This window comes from Crocuta crocuta, unplaced genomic scaffold, assembly GCF_008692635.1.
Source record: "Crocuta crocuta isolate KB4526 unplaced genomic scaffold, BGI_CrCroc_1.0 scaffold65, whole genome shotgun sequence".
Classification (NCBI taxonomy): Eukaryota; Metazoa; Chordata; class Mammalia; order Carnivora; family Hyaenidae; genus Crocuta; species Crocuta crocuta.
The window spans coordinates 3,672,962-3,686,565 of record NW_027530683.1 but is presented as its reverse complement, the minus strand read 5'-3'; the positions used below and the strand labels follow the sequence as shown (position 1 = coordinate 3,686,565).

Here is a 13,604-nt window from a genome sequence, read left to right as displayed (position 1 = left end):
GTGGGGGGGGGGGGGGGGGGGGGGATCAGAAAATGGACTTTGATGTGAACATTTGAAAACGTGAGAACCAAACAAAATCCATCTGCATCTTCTGGCTAAGTTGAGCCCACAGGCTTTGAGTGTACAACCTCTTTTTCAACTGAGGTATGGTGTTTTTATGGTGCTTTGGGAGAAGGCACTAGCCTTTGGCTTCCTTGGTATTGCGAGGTCTCTATTCCTCCATGTAACTGGAGGCCGGGACCGCGGTGTGTCGTCCAGGAAGTTTTGCTTTGCTCCTCGCAGGCAGGATTGGAATCAATCAGAGGCTCTAAGCCCTAAGAGGGGGGTTATCTCCCCCACAAAGAACTTTTGAACATCACATTGTAAAGCAAGTGTAACAAATTCAACAAAGTTCTGTTGTTTTTTGTTTTGTTTTTTTTTTCACGAAGACTACTTAGGCAGTCTTTATTCTGTTCTCTTCTATTCTATTCTATTCCTTTTAATAAACATCTCTTTGAGGTGTTCCTGCCCTGCTGGTGCCCCAGCCACGTGCCCAGTCTGCGTGTTGGGAAACCTGCTGTCAGAGAAGGGGGAGGCCTGCACATGTCACCCTGGCCAGAATTCCTGGCTCTCTCTTTTCATTGTTTGTTGGCCGTAACCAAGTAATATCTATAGGTGTGTGGGGTTGTTCATGTTCTGTTGTGTTTAGGGAGGAGTAGCTGGATCAGGAAGGGGGTGGAGACTTAACAGCACATTGCTTCCTCTGCATGCCTCTATAGTGGCTGTTTTGGCCGGGGTGTAAATTCATTCTGCATTTAGTCAGGGCACGAGAACACTCTCAGCACTTGGGCAGTCCCACACAGAAGCCTGGTACTTAGCAGGATACAGGACATGAATGACAGGAGGTCCCTGTTCTTGGGCACCAGAATCAGGGGTGGGGGGAGGTCATGGTCCCTCTCAGCATCAGAGTTAAAATCTACCATCAGAAACATTATGTAGGGGCACCTGGGTGGTTCAGTCAGTTAAGCTTCAGACATCGGCTCAGGTCATGATATCACGGCTAGTGAGTTCAATCCCCACATCAGGCTCTGTACGGACAGCTCAGATCCTGGAGCCAGCTTTGGATTCTGCGTCTCCCTCTCTCTCTCGCTCCCTCCCCCACTCATGCTGTGTCTCTGTCTCTCAAAAATGAATAAGTGTTAAAAAAAAAAAAAAGAAACTATATGTGGACATTTTCCCCCCCCTCTGTGGTCTGAGGCCTTGGGAATGATTTAGGACAAAGGCAAACAGAGCTGCTAAAAGATGCACTTTCAGATTACAGAGATTTAGGAATCTTGATCCTCAGCCCTCTCTTGTCATCATAAGATAACATCTTTCCCAAACCTCTTTTTAGAACCTCCCTACTCTGGAGTAGAGCTCCAGGTTACTTGGAGAAGTATGAGAAATTGAGATGAGTCTCGAAGGCTATTAATGAGAGATAACTATAAAAATATTGACTCTGAAAGTTATTTTTAGGCTGATTCACAAATACTGAAAGCAAATGAGAGACAGAGTAAGAAGAGTCACAAGCAGGAGCTGTGAGCAGGGGAAAGGGGGAAATTGGCCTAGCATGGGTTTCCTTTGTTACCAGGTCTCTGCTCTCAGAGTCTAGTCTCATGACTGTGACATATTCCCTCTGGATAAGTCACTCGGCTTGGCTCAGGAATGCTCATCATTTCCTATATCCTAAGACTGCCTATTGCTTACAGCTTAGGGAGTATTTTGCCAGTAACCCTAAGATTTTCAGAAAGCAAAGTGGATTAATGCATCTCCAAATCTTTAAATGTTAATATTTAAAAAGTGGGCCAATTTAGAAGAGAAGTTAAAGACTGTGACAGATAGGGAATGGGGGTGCCCTGACATTCACTGATTGAAACTCAGGAGGCAAGGGGACTGTGGGTGGGGGTGACACATGGCTGTAGGTCTTGGTAATCTGTATGAACAGACAATGGAGAGAGAACAGGGAAGCACACGTATAACCCAGTCACACACAACATTGGCATTGCCGCCATGACGGACTCAGAGTCACCTCCAGGTGGCCAGGGCGTCAGGACGGGGAGATCCTGGGAAGGACAAGGATTCACAGGACAAAGGGGAGGCTGCCTACAGGTCAGGAGCGTGGAGGAAGGGGAGTTAGGTAAGGAGCCGAGGTGGAATTTTTCCGTCACAAATGGCAGAATCCAGCCGCCAGGAGGATCGCAGTGTGCATGGTACTGTCTCCAGTGACATCTTCAGGCCATCTGTGGAATAACTGTTCTCTGAGGGATCACATTTTCTTGAGAGGATTTCAGGAAAGTTGAAGACGTCCGCTGAAGCTGGATGCTTAGGTGCCACGATAGCGCATCATTCTTCATCGTCCCGAGGGAGAGCTGTGAGTGTTCCTTCTCCTGAAACCCTTCTAGCTGAGCAGTTCCGCTCATCCTGCTTTTGCAGTGACTCCAGCCCATCCCCCTCCCATTTTCACAGTCCCCTCATTAGTGAAGGCTCTGTGTTACCATAGTAGCCGTTGAGTCTACAGGTACAGTCCCTGAATGCTTACCAGGGTTGTCACTTGGCATACTTTATTCTATTTAATCTTCACAACCATTCTGTTAGGTGGGTACCATTATTTCTGTTTTAAAGGAATTAGAGGCTCAGAAGGGGTAAGCCCTTCACTCAGAAGGCGGAAGTGAGTGTGCAAACCTATCACCCTACGCTGCCCCTCTTTCCTTTGCTCTCCATACTCCACAATGTTGCTTGACTGTCTGTTTTTTTTTTAATGTTTATTTTTGAGGGAGAGAGAGAGAGAGACAGAGCACAAATGGGGGAGGGGCGAAGGTGGGGGGGACACAGAATCCAAAGCAGGCTCTAGGCTCTGAGCTGTCAGCTGAGAGCCTGATGCAGAGCTCAAACCCACACACTGTGAGATCATGACTTGAGCTGAAGTTGGACACATAACTGACTGAGCCACCCAGGTGCCCCTTGACCATTTAAAATGAAAACATTTGCAAAAGTACTGACACAAATGATACATTGTAGTTTCTATGGTAGTTCGTTTTTAAATTGAAATATAACACTTGCACATGGTTAAAAACTCAAGTAACATAAAAGGGCTGCAATGATACAATTAAATCCCCTTTCACTGTTATTTCTAACACACATTTTTGTCATGTTATTTCCTGTAACAGAGCCTGTAGAGACCTACCGCGGCCTGCAGCGTGGAGTCTGAATTCCTCAGGCAGCATTTAAAACCCTCCGGAGTCAGACTCTGCTCAGCTTGGCCACTCCTAGTTCCCATTTCTCCCCGGCACCAACACTCCATCCAACTTCCCTGGGCTTCCCTGGGATATGTACTCTGTTCTCTGGCTCAGTCCAAGGACCAACTTCTTTCTGTTTCCTTGGCAGGCAGGCCCTTTCCAAGAGTCTTTCCCTGTCCTCCCTCTCTCTGGGGAACTGTGTTCTCTTCTGAACCTTTCTAATTCTTATCGTCTGTCTTACGTACTGGGCCCGTGGTCACATGTTGCCTTGTACTGCCTAATTATTGCTCATGTCCTCATCTGATTCTAGTTAGACACTGAAGAATGTGAGGTGGAATGGGCGCTGCTGGGTGTGGAGAAAAGCATTCATTGCTTCTGTGTCTCCTTTGTCCAGCCATTGTTTAAGGCATGAGTATCCCCTTTCCTTCAGACCTACTATAATCGTCCTTTGACTCTTCTTTTCTGTCAATACCTGACTTTTCATCCAATCAGTTTTTCTTGTCTCTCTGGAAATCATCTCAAGAACTCATAGGGCCCAGCTTCTGCCTTGGTGTTATTCTTACTTTATAGAGGAAGGAAGTCCTGTGGAATAAAGGCTCTTAGGAGGACAGGAAGTCAAACCAGAGCCACCATAGAACGCAGCCCATCTGGGCATTAGAGCATTTGTAAGAGGAATGAGGAGATTATAAATAGACCTAGACATACCCTCCCCCCTTCTCTCTCTCTCTTTTTTCTTCTTTTTCTGCCTGAGAGTAACATCTGGTGGGCCCCAGAGTAAGGAGGAAGACCCCTTCTCAAAACCTTTAGTATGGAAATGGATGAGGTTCTGGAGTCTTGCTTAGTGCTTAGTCCAGCTCCCCAGGCCAAGAGATCAACAAGGAAACTGGGGCAGGATTTTCAGCATAGAGGAATAGTTGAACATTTGCCTAGAGTACCCCCTGGGTTAAAAGTCCTTGGGGGACGTAGAATGAGGGGAAGGGGGCTGAACGGGAGTCAGTCTGGTTGATTGAGAGGTTCCCAGGCAGGATGACACATCCTCAGAAGGCCCATCAGTAGACCACAAGGCTGAAGGCGCACGGACACGTGACTGGCCAGACCCAGCAGAGGCGCAGCTGGGAAGGCCCAGCAGCTGCCTTTCCAGGGTAATCTTTGATGGATTTCTGTAGCAGCATTTCCTACAGCAAATATCACAGGTCAAGAGCTTGACCTAGTTTAACAAAGCGTAACAAAAACTAACCTCATCAGGAAACAGCCTGGTGTAGTCTATTTGACTCAGGTAACATCTAGAACCACTCATTTCTCAGATAAGTTTTCCTTCAAGAGGAACTCCTAGTTAGGAGTTTAGGTTTTCTGGTGCAGGCTCCACATCTCAGATGGATCACAGAGAACTTCTTCCAGATCTCATCATAGATGTCAGGGCACCGTTGCAACCCTCCACTGTCCAAGGCTTACCTTTTGGCTGCAAGTCTTTTTGTTCTCGTTTCAGGTCTAGCAATTTTCCAGGCCAGCCCTGGGTGATTCATCTTGGCCAGAGCAAGACTGAAAGTTAGCAGAGTGGTATGTGAGAAGGTTGCTGTCTGGAGGGTGTTGAAGTAAGGCTAAAAATAGGTGGGGGTTCCTCGGGCAGCCTCCTTCGTGGCCACAGGCACCACAAAAGGAAAAGTCACCAGAGAAATCCGCCCACAAGAGAGGACAAAAGCCCCTATCTCTGTCACCCCTTTTGCCCCACAGAAAAGGCTCAAGGTGACAGTGAATTTGGTGCTTGCAAAATATCACAGTTCCTACAGACAGGCTCTTGTTCCTCACTCTTAGACCTTAGATCAGAGGCTCTCCTTCCAGGTGAATCCACTTTCCTAGTTCCTGCTCCAGGATTAAGCACAGATGTCTGTCCCCAACTGCCTACAGCTGTATTTAGTCAAAAGATGGGTTAAGATAAGGTGAAATATTGACACACTTGGCTGATATGAAAAAAGAAATCTCTAAAGAAAAAACCCTTATTATAGATATAAAAAAAATAAACATGAATTCATCAAGCATTTCTTATATATTTATTTTGTACCAGGCACTGTACAGGGGTCTGGAAGTACAAAGAAAATCAAAGAGGGCTCCCATTCTCAAGGAGCTTATACGTGTGGAGAAATAGGTACATGAGTGATTCTAGTAAGGAGTGTTAAGGGCTATCGTTGAGGTAAGAACAAAGTACTCTGGAGGCACGGAACAGGGGAGGCCACAGCAGATGGGGAGGGTTGGTCAAGGATGGCTTCTGAGGGACAAGTAGGGGTCAGGCAGAGAGGGATGAAGGGCATGCCAGAGAAGGTTGAGTCTGTGGCGAAGCATGGAGCTGTAGAACAGCCTGGTGGTGTGTGGGGAGGCTTGACGTGTGGTAGAGGAAGATGAGAGGGTTAGGCAGGAAGGAGATGGTGCGTGGCCATGTGACTGAGCAGAGACGCTGGCACAGCACCCTAGAAGCCACTGAGGGAGTTTTATATGGTGACTATCAGCAGTGTGTGTTTCAGAAACAGTGTGGCAGATAGACTGGAGCGGGTGAGACACGAAGCTGATGACCAGTTAAAGGCAGTGACTGGAATGTGAAGAAGAGAGATGGCTAAAGAGAGATCCAAGAATGAAGATCTGCCAGCCATGGTGACTAACTGGATGTGAGGGAAGGGAAAGAGGAATCTAAGTTCTCAATTTCTGATTTGGGCTGCTTAGTGGGGAAACAGGAGGAGAAGCGGGCTGCGGGGAAGAGGATGGGTTCTGTCTCGGACATGTCGATCTGAGAGCCTGCTGGATATAGAACAGGTGATTTAATGTGGGCGGTTCTAAGAGAATGAAATATCTAAAAGTCATCCCCTTCTCAAGAAATAAAGGCAGGGTGAAGACAAAGCCACCCAGGAATTGCGTGGAGAGGTCGAAGGTGGAAGATGGGAACAATAGCATATAAGGAGTGAGCTGAGGCTAAAAAGCCAGCAGAAAGAGAAAGACCGAGAAAGACCATTCAGAGAAATGAGAAGGAAACCAGGAGAGAGGGCTGTCCCAGAAGCTATAAAAGCTGAGCGGTGCAAGACGATGATCATTGCAAAGAGTGTCGAGTGTGTCTGTGTGAATTGCTCACTACTTCTTCTCAAGGCTGGCTTGAGAAGAAAAAGGCCAGGCTGAAAGAAAAGAAGGTTTTACTTGAGATATGATGTTTACTTACTTATAAACATACACAGATGAACTAAGGGAGTCCTTTGGGGCTGTGAATTCAAGGTTTACCATTAGTACCTTAAAAGCATGTAATAAAAGTACAGCATCTTTTTCAGTTTGTAAGTGAACAGATGGAAGTAGATTAGGTTAAGGGATGTACCAGAATCGCCCAATTAAATACAGCAGGACTCATCTCCAGATCTCTAGATATTTAGCCCACAGCTCTTTCCTCTAGATCAGTGGTGGGTTCTCAAATGTCCACTTGTGTTAGAGTCACCTGGAGAGCTTTTAAAACAGGTATTGCTGACCTCCTCCCTCAAGATTTTATTTATTATTATTTTTAAATTATTTTTTATTTATTTCTAGGAGAGAGAGAGGGAGACACAGACTCTGAAATAGGCTCCCGGCTCTGAGCTGGCAGTCAGCACAGAGCCCGACGCGGGGCTCGAACCCACGAACCGCGAGATCATGACCTAAGCGAAAGTCGGACGCTTAACCAACTAAGCCACCCAGGAGCCCCTTATTTATTATTTTTTTAATGTTTCAAGTTTTTATTTAAATTCTAGTTAGTTAGCACATAGTGTAATATTAATTTCAAGAGTAGAATTTAGTAATTCATCGCTTACATCCAGTACCCAGTGCTCATAACAAGTGCCCTCCTTAATACCCATCCCCCACTTGCCCATCCCCCACCCACTTCCCTCCATCAACCCTCATTTTGTTCTCTTTTGTTAAGAGCCTCTTATGGTTTGCCTCTCCCAAGATTTTAATTCAGGAGGTCTGGAGTGGGACTTGAGAACCCACTTCTTACAAGTTCCCTATTCTCTATTGCTTCTGGCCCAGGACCGCTTTGAGAACCACTGTTCTACATGCTTCTTTTTCCCTAAAACTTACAAGTCCTTGAGGAGTGTAGAAAGCAGTTAAATCTCCCAGGTTGCTTAATCATTAAGTAACCTTCCTTATAATATTAATTTGCTTAGAAAGAATTTTTTTTTCATGCAAATAAGAGTGTCTTTGTGGAAAGTATGAATATAGTACGGAACTTTGTTCAAAACTCTGTTTTAAGCACTCGTGCTCTTCTATACACTCTTGTAGCCTTTGGGGATTTGGTCAAAACTCTGCTCTCAGGGAGAGTCCCTTGTGCAGGAGACACAACTATACTAGATAAATGAGTGAAATATAAAATAAGTTAGAGTGCTGAAGAGAAAAATAAATCAGGGAAAAAAGGTTAGACATGTCAGGGCAAGAACAAACTGAGGGCTGATGGGGGTGGGGGAGGGGAACAGGGGTGATGGGCATGGGGGAGGGCACTTGTTGGGATGAGCACTGGGTGTTATATGGAAACCAATTGGACAATAAACTATAAAAGAAAAAAAAAAGAAATGTCAGGGCAAGGAGGACATGTTAAAATTTGGGAGTGCCCGGCTGGTGATCAAGAGCACATGTCTCCTGAACTTGGGGTCATGGGTTTGAGCCCCATAGAGATTACTACGAAAAACAAACAAAAAAAAAAAAAAGAGAGAGAGAGAGAGATAGAGAGGACCTCTTAAGATTCTAAGGAGGGCAGCTGCGAGGATTAAAGGACAACCTTGGCAGACCAATGATCTGAAGGAAGGGAAAGAGTGAGTTGTATGAGTATTTAGGGGAAGAATGGTCTGCACACTCTTCAGTGAGTGCAAAGACCCTGAGGTGGCAACACCCTTTGAGGAAAGCAAGGACTCCATGTGAGTGACCTAAAGTGACTCAGGGGAAGAGTAATAGGAAATGAAATCAGAGATAACAGAGCTCCAGATCAGTGTTGGGGATCTTAGGGATTGATTTTTAACAACATTTAGAAATTTCTTCCATAAGGTACCACTCTGTTTTTCTTTACCAAAATGTACTCTTTACTTTTGAGGGAACACTAGGTCCCAAGCTTGAGCTATGGATCTCCCAGTACTAAGATCTCATTAGTGAGATCTCATTAGTGGCTAATGAGTTTGCTCAACTGCTTGTTGTACCAAAACAATTGAATACAGACCAGCCTGGAAAGACAAATAGAGAAGGAAATGTTTCTTTGGTTACCTTTTACGTATATATGGGCCCTACCCCATTCTCTCCCTCCCTAGTCCACTGCTTCCCCCCCGCTCCCCATGTCTTCACTAAATGCCAAGAGAATTGCCCTGGCAATGTGTGCTGCATTTTTTCTGCATTACAAGTTACGTTGTGTGCACTTCTGGGAAAAATTGACCCCACCCATATGAGTCGTGGGCGGTGGCTCAGACCTTTAGTTTGTCAGCCTAAACTCTTTTTATGGTCAGGCCTTTTGGGGCCTGGCACACCCCACAACCACCTGTATTGGAGAAAAAATGATTCATTAACACATTAAAGGATAGGCCGGCATGTTTGTCTTTCTGGCAGATTACTGAATTTATATTCAAACATAGAGAAATCTTAAAAGTAACAGTTGCCACGGTCCAAGGCAAACTACTAGGCTGGATGGATCATTGTTCTAAGAAAGTTGTGCATTTTTTATGGTCTCGCAAAAACAATATGACTCGAGGTAGAATTAGGTCTGAGACACAATGAAGTGCCTGACTATTGTCTGCAGAGCCTTGAGCGGGGTCCTGCACAAACACATGGGACTAAAAAGATGCAGTCCCGGACTCTAAGAGGTTATGTCCGAGGCCTCTGAAAACGGAGTGGTATCTAAGATCGATACGTGAGAAAGAGTTTCCAGCAGAACAAAAGAGAATTCTAAGCTTCCCTCACAATTTGGTTTTGAATTGTCAGAGACCACATTTGTTTCCTAAAACAGAAGATCGTTTGGAAGCCATATTTATGCATGACCAAGTTATCTGTGGGTAAAACTTTTGAAGCATTGGATTTAAAAACACATGAGTTTTCATCAATGACTACCCTTTGAATTGGCTCTTAGGGGCTCACACAGAATAGAGAGTGACTTTCTGTAGCTGAGGTTCCCCACCTCTCTAGAGCAGGCTGTCTGAGCCACCCAAGGGAAGACACCACTTGTGGGCTGCTTCTAGGCAACTGGTCCTGCTTCTAGGGTCTGGGGTCCCCTTTGTGGGCAGGAACAATTATTTTGTTGATCCTTAGAATCTTAGATGCTGGGGGCTGAAGTGTTCTTAAAGGTCATTTAGCCCCAACTACTACATCTATGCTTAAAGCATGCCTCACCAAGAGGTCTAGCAACTTTGGTAAAACACCTCTAGTGTTTGTACCTAGAATTAGTATTAGGTGAGAAGAGAGACCCCAATTTCACTTACTCAGGAAGGCCTTTGTGTAGGAGATAAGTTTTGATGTGGTTAAATTTGTTCACTTCAGATGTAATTCAGTTCAATTAAAGAGAGGAAAAGGAAACTTGACTAATGCCTCTTTTCTTTTGTCAAAGGAAACAATGTTGTGGATGGAGAATCAGGAATATCTTTTTGAAAAAAATGGTAAATGGCAAGCACCCTACACTTGTATTTCCCTCCTAATGAGAAAAACAACCCCAAATTTCTGACCACAATAGCATAGTGCTTAATAGTGCCCCCACAACCCAAACAGCCATAACTTCTTGTCTCCACCAACAAAACCAAATTTTATGGCCCAGTCCTTACATGAATCACTCTGTGAAAATGATAGCAAATGTAATAATGCCAGACAGCTGCAATTATCTAAATGTTTCCCTATTAGCCGTTTGAATGGCTGAAGCTTAATAATCAAATCAGAGTGAATGCTAATTGAAATCTAATAGAGCTTACATCATGCGATTAGGTATTAGAATTTGATTCCAATATTGTTAAATTACAGACAAGGCCCATCAAATCACACTAAAAATAAATATTGTAACCTCAATGGCAAAAGGAGATGGATTTTTTCAATAAAGAGGGATCAAACTGGAACCTGTTTGTGCGGTGTCACTGCCACCTACTGGGACTTAGGGGAACTGCAGAGACAATCTTTGAACGTGGGGCAGAGCCCTTTCTATTTTCCCATCACAAGTTTCTTGACAATGGAGAGTATGATTAATGATGTTTCTGGAAGAGGCAGCCAAGAAGATTCCGGCTGGGAGGGTGTATGTTGGCAAGAACTAGAGGTGAGGTTGGATGGACTTGGTGGGACTGCCTACAGAAATGAGCCTTAACACTCCCTGTGTCCCAGGTGACTTCTTTCCTCTCCTAGTTCTGCTAATGGAAGATTCGCTTTCTATTGGCAATACCTCTAGAATAAATAACACTTATCGAATCTCTAATATGAACACAGTCTCAAAATCCTGTTGAATAACGGAAGTATAAAACGTGGTCCCTTCCTCAGGGAGTTTATAATCAGTTCTGTGGAGAGGTTAGAGAAAAACACATGCTACCTTATACCAGCAATCGTGGACTGGCTTCTGTCATAGAGGAGGCTCCGAAGAAAGAATGCTTGGGATGTAAATGTTTGGAGGCTTTGCATGTATGACAATGCCTTTGTCCCACACGCATGCTTAATTAAGACAGTTTGGCTAGATAGAGTATAATCTTCTCTCACTTGTTGAATGCATAGGGAAGCTTGATTTGTAAAATCTATGCCCCTGGAACATGAGAGACAGTAGAGGGATAGCAAAACAAATTAGTTGCCTAATTTACTAACTACATAGAAACTTAAATACATAAAGTCTTTATGTAAGTCTTTATGTGTGCATATTGGATTTGGACTGAATTCTCCCTGGCTTTTTTTCAAAAAATTTCGGTAAAATATACAAAACATAAAAATTGTCATCTTAATCATGTTTAAGCATGCAGTTCAGTGGTATTAATTATGTGCATGTTGTTGAACGCCATCACCACCATTCATCTCTGGAACTCTTTTCATCTTACAAAACTGAAACTTCCTACCCATTAAACAATAACTCCTTACTCCCCATCCCCCTAGCCCTTGGCAACCGCAATCCTACTTTCTCTCCCTATGATTTTGACTACTCTAGGTACCTCATATAAATGGAGTCATATAGTATTAGTCTTTTTGTGGCTGGTTTATTTCACTTAGTATAATGTTCTCAGGGCTCATCCATGTATCGCATCTGTCAGAATTTCCTTCTTTGTTAAGGCTGAATATTCCATTATAAACATATACCACATTTTACTTACACATCTGTTTATGGACTGTTGGGTTGCTTCCATGATTTAGCTATTGTGAATTATGCTGCTAGGAACATGGGTGTGCAAATATATCTTTGAGTCCCTGTTTTCAATTCTTTTAGGTGTGTACCCATCAGTGGAATTGCTGAATCATATGCTACGTCTATTTTTAATCTTTTGTGGAACTGCCATACTGTTTTCTACAGTGGCCACACCATTTTACATTCATACCAACAGTGCACAAGGGTTCCAATTTATCTGCATCCCCAACAACATTTTTTATTTCAAATGAAAAAATATTTTAAGTATCCTCCACTCCGAGTGCGGGACTCAAGCTCACAACCCTGGAATCAGGAGTCAGATGCTCTACTGACTGACCCAGCTAGGCACCCCTTGCATTTTTCCATAGTTGCTATCCTAATGGATATGAAGTGCTCTTTCACTGTGGTTTTGCTTTACATTTCCCTAGTGATTATAATGTTAAACATCTTTTCATGTGCTTATTGGCCATTGAATATCTTCTTTGAAGAAATGTCTACTTAAGTCCTTTGCCCATTTTGGAATCAGGTTATTTGTTTCTTTGCTGTTTAGTTTTAGAGTTCTCTATATATTTTGGACACTAATTCCTTATCAGATATATAGTTTGCAAATATTTTTTCCCATTCTAGGGATTGCTTTTTCATTCTGTCACAAAAGTCTCATTTTTGGAGGGAGTACCAAATTGCTTCATTTGAAAGAATGGTACAAATGAAAGAACCTAAGTGTTTATTTTGGTAAGGCGTATAGAAAAGGTAACCCCAACATGCATGCACTGGCTTGATGACCAGGAGGTCACCTCCATGGCTGTGACCAGGGAAGTTACCCTCAGCCTAAGTCTTGGCTCTTGTTATCATTGTCTCTCTGCATATGCTTGTCAAAGAGACACTTTGCTGTGCCACCTTCTTATATAAGTTGTGGTCATCCAATACTTGATGGATTTTACCTGCTAATTCAGGTAACAAGTCCCAATGAAGTCACACAAGGGGGGTTTTTGTCAGTGGCCAATTTGGGCATTTCCAGTAGTGACTGATTCATGCTTTCCAAGTAAAATGCATACTCCATTGCATTTGGCCCGTTTTCCCAGTCCTTTCTGGTCTAATTTCTTGATAGCCTTAAGAAGGATGTGGTCATTGGTTCCGCAGCTTTATCAGTTTCTCAGCTTGCTCTTTCTCCTCATGAGATTGGTGAAGAAAATATTTGACGAAGTTCCTCAAAGCCACATCACCAAGGTCAAAGTAGCAAGACACGGATAAGTAGATGTAGGAGGTGTAGAGTTTCAGGTTGATCTGGCAGTGGATAGTGGCCTCTGAGGCCTGGTGGTATTTCTGATCCACCAGTGAGGGAGACAAGGAAGTCAAGGTGAGCAGCTGAAGAGAGGCAGCAGCACCGGCCCCGTGCTGGAGAGGGGTGATGGCCTTGGGGCAGTCTGAGACTGTGAGGAGGTGCCCAGTGCTGGCTCTGAGCAGCCAGCTGGGGTGAGGGCTAACGCCTGTTCCCTCCAGGCGCTGTCAAAGCAGGAAACCGTGGCAACTCTCAGGAAAGACTGTTGAAAGTGTCCTTGGATGCACAAAAGACATTTTCTTGAAGTCTGACTTATCTATTTTGTCTTTTGTTGCCTGGGCCTTTGGTGTCATATCCAGGAATCACTGTCAAATCCAATGTCATGAAACTTTTGCTCTGTGTTTTCTTCTAAGAATTTTATGTTTAGGTTGATGATCAATTTTGACTTAATTTTTGTATATATGGTGTTAGATGAGAGTCCAATATCATTCTTTTGCATGTGGATTTTCAGTTTTCCCATTACTATTTGTTGAAAAGACCATCCTTTCCTCCATTGAGGCTTTGGCACCTTTGTAAAAAATTAGTTGTCCATCTATATGAGAGGATTTATTTCTGGGCTCTCTATTCCATTCCACTTGTCTTTATGTCTATCTTTATGCCACTACCATGCTGTGTTGATTACTGTAGTTTTACAATAAGTTCTGAAATCAGGATGTAGGAGACCTCCAATTTTGTTCTT

General features: G+C 43.8%; 1 long non-coding RNA gene across 4 annotated transcripts in view; it reads left to right on the top strand.

The window, feature by feature from the left end:
• The window catches only part of LOC144235644 (uncharacterized), a 158,147-nt gene that overhangs the window by 422 nt on the left and 144,121 nt on the right, over positions 1-13,604 (top strand). The window contains exon 1 of one of the 4 annotated variants that reach the window (XR_013336278.1): positions 2,242-2,389. The exons of the other annotated variants lie outside the window; for them this stretch is intronic. This is a non-coding gene — a long non-coding RNA (uncharacterized LOC144235644). Of the gene's footprint in view, positions 1-2,241; positions 2,390-13,604 lie in introns of those variants that run through there. 4 annotated transcript variants of the gene reach the window in all.